This window comes from Propithecus coquereli, unplaced genomic scaffold (assembly GCF_000956105.1).
Source record: "Propithecus coquereli isolate 6110/MARCELLA unplaced genomic scaffold, Pcoq_1.0 Scaffold238, whole genome shotgun sequence".
Taxonomy (NCBI): Eukaryota; Metazoa; Chordata; class Mammalia; order Primates; family Indriidae; genus Propithecus; species Propithecus coquereli.
Genome location: NW_012147930.1, coordinates 2491001 through 2494649, shown reverse-complemented (window position 1 = coordinate 2494649; position 3649 = coordinate 2491001). Strand labels below are relative to the sequence as shown.

General features: G+C 40.2%; 1 protein-coding gene across 1 annotated transcript in view; it reads left to right on the top strand.

The window, feature by feature from the left end:
• CSMD1 (CUB and Sushi multiple domains 1) overlaps nt 1-3649 on the top strand; it is a 1519798-nt gene that overhangs the window by 459015 nt on the left and 1057134 nt on the right.

Below are 3649 nucleotides of genomic sequence, written 5' to 3'. Positions count from 1 at the left end.
AAAAAAAAGAATGAATTGCAGCTTCTTGTTTGGGAATCTGGATGAAGGGCGATACATTCACTAAAATCTAAAATAGGGACCCGCTGTAAGCGGGTTAGGGCTGGGGATGGTTAATCCTGCCATGGCCAGGATAAGTTTGAGGTGCCTGTGTGTGGCCGGTGGGCATAACCAGTGGGCCATCAAACAGGCAGGTCTGGAGGGCTGGAGTTTTGTACGTGATTTATTTAAATTACATTTCTCAACACTGTTCAGTCTATTCATAGCAGTTCAATTGTTCAGCCAATTTCAGCCCAAGCTGTTCTCTGTAGCATGATCATGCAAGAAGGTCTGACAGAGGTGTGGCTTTTAATTTGGTTGGACCTTGAGTCACTGTTCTTGTGTCTGCACCAACACAAACTGGTGAGCAGCTGTCCTGTGTCGTCTGGGACTGTCCTGATTCTAGCACCAACGTCCTGCACTCAGGAAACCCCATCCCCTGGTAGACAGGCACAGTTGGTTACGAGTGGAAGTATAAATTCATGTTTTTAGTACATGTTACATACAGCTAGGAAGGACAGGGGCAGGGGGCCCTCTCACGCCATGTTTGACACAAATTGAGGACAAATGTGCCCAGGAATTCAGAATTGTCTGATTTCTCTGCCCCCTTTCCCTCTCCCTCTTTACTTTTTAGAGTTTGCTGTCCTTCACGGTCCTCGTACAATATATTTGCAAATCAGTAATCTGTGATAAGTTTTTCCCTAAATCTTACTCTTCAGAGGATTGTGAGAAATAGTCTGTGCAACTCCAGGAAAAAAAGAAAAGAGTTTCAATCGAAAAATCAACATTATTTAACTAAACTAAAAAGTCTGTTCCCACTGCATCAGACTTCACTTCTCTAATTTGTTTCACCATTTGTTTCTGATATCACCTCTTTATATCTCATTTTGCCTTCAACTTTCTCCCCTAATATTCAGAACTTGGGTATTTTCTGTTATTAATACAGTAAGATTTATCGGATTTATATTGTCAGATGGGGCATTGGAAGATAAACAGCCATGTGTGTGTGTTTATATGTATGTGGTTGCATCACTGGTCATTTCTTAACTTTAACACCAACAAGAACATGAAGATTTAGTTTATATTTCTGAATAAAACACACAATGTTTATATCACATTTAAAAATCCGACCCTCAATAATTTTTCATTTTTGTGGGCTTATTTTATTTATTTATTATTTTAGCATATTACAGGGGTACAAATGTTTAGGTTACATATATTGCCTTTGCCCCACTCAAGTCAGAGCTTCAAGCATATCCATCCCCCATATGGCGCACACCATACCCATTAGGTGTGAATATACCATCCTCTCCTCCCCCCAACACCTGCCCGACACCTGATGAATGTTATTACTATATGTGCACTTAAGTGTTGATCAGTTAATACCAATTTGATGGTGAGTACACGTGGTGCTTGTTTTTCCATTCTTGTGATACTTAGTAGAATGGGCTCCAGCTCTATCGAGGATAATACAAGAGGTGCTAAAGAGCTAGTAGAACTATGTATTTTATTATCAGTTTCCTGATGTTCAGTATTCTTTAGCTGATGACAAATGATTGAAAAAACTAATGAATTGTATTTTATAATTGTTGAGATGACCTCAAAGTAAAGCTGGAATTAGCAGCTTATTGGTCTGCTTTAATAAGAATGGATAATGTCTGTTAGAATTAATACCTTATTTGCCAATGATTACTATGCAAGAGCCTGAACTTCTCAAATAATCCTATGATCTCTAGGCTACACCTGTGTATTCTCCTCTCACCCCCTGGTGGAATTTGTTTATAGTCATTGCTGTCAAAAACAGTGAAAATAAGTCATCTAAATACAGTTGTTAAGACAAGTCATCCATAAGAAGCAATTTGTTCCAAACTGCAAATGAGATTACTTTAGATGGTCTCTGTGATGTTCAGAAACCCTGAAATGAAACATTACGCAGATGAAGAGAGGGGGCCAGGAGCCACTTTTTGAAGGAGAGACTCAGGCGTTCCTTTCTGTTTCCTGGAGTCAGCCTCAAGGAGGCAAACGGAAACAGAGCGGAATCCTACACCGTACAAAGAGAGGGGACAAGGCATGAAAGCTCCTAGTCATAAAGACAGCTTGTCTTTGCAAAGAGCGTGGAAGCACTGTGCTGCCCTAAATTACTAAAGAAAGCAGATGAGATCATTCCGGCTCCTACTCTTCATCTTCTTCCTCCCATATGGGAGGGCTGGCTTCTCAAAGGCAACATTTTATAAAAGAATATCAAATTATACATCTGTGGGCATGTCTCCGCTCAGTGTGGAAACAAGATGAAACCACATGAGGTATGAAAGGGACAGTATAAAAAGTAAATCACATAAATAAGAGATAAAACTCATTGTGATACATTTCCATCCCATAAGATGGCTTTGCAGATCCTGCTCAAGTCCCATTGGTGACAGTATCCCTATCACGTGCTGCCCTGTTCTTAGAAGCTGATTTAATTTAAAAAAGAGTTTGGAAGAACTTATATTTCATGTTTATCAGTGAACTCAATGACTCGGACATTTGTCCAAATATTACCTTCTAGAACATTCCGTCTTTGACCATACATTCTGAAAATAAGTCTCCTTTTTGTTGCTCTTGTGGTTTTCATTCTCTTGCTCATCCCTTTAACTTTCAGAGTCAGGATCACTGGAATTTTTGTCATAAATAGGTTTGTTTACAGTGTCTCTACTTATGAGCTTTATGAGGGCTGGATAAATATTTGTGACTGACCTATTGAGCGAGCACCACAGAACTCATTCTGTTTTCCTTTTTCCCTTGGAAACCAGAAAACTTAGCTCTAAATCCAGTGCCTCAAATAAAAGATATCACTTTAGATGTGTGTGCCTGTGTGTATGTGTGTGTACATATGTTGGTCTTTTCCTCTCCATTTATATTTTTATTTTTATATTAGCACAGTCTGGCTACAAGAATGTTAGGTATTCTTCCTCCTGTGTCCCCAGCCCTCCCTCACACATGGGATATGTTTATGCTTCTCTTACAGAAAAAGCAAATGGAAATATAACATTTGCTTCCAGTTTGTGAGCAGGGCCCCTGCTGTGTCCTAGACTGGGTGTTCCTGAAGGACAGACATTGTCATTTTTCTTGAAGCTTATTCTCCCTCACACATAGGTACTCAGTAATTTTTAAAATTGCCACTCAGTTCTGTTTCACTCTCTATATGTGAACTCTTCGGGGGTCATAATTTGGAAAACAATTGCCTAAGAAGTGCTGGTGTAGAGGATAAATTAGAAAGCAGAGAGACAGGACACAGGGATTCCCAGCCCAGGGCGGACAATAGACACAGTGTTGTCAAGGAGAGGACACCAAGGCTGTGGCGGGTGAGATGGCCCCGAGGGGGTCCGTTAGAAGCAAAATTTTGATGGAAAGATGTGAGAGAAAATAGCAAAATTGAGCATATTCTATCTATTCGCCACAGTGCCCAGGTTTTCTACATATGTTATGGAGGTTGAGATTTCTAAGTAAAGAAACTGAGTGAGGATGAACTCATACACCGAGATAGGGGGTGTGGGCGGGGAAAGCTTGCAAGGCACAATTATGTAAAAATGCCCAAACTGGCTGCTCCAAACTTCTTGCCATTATTGTTTCT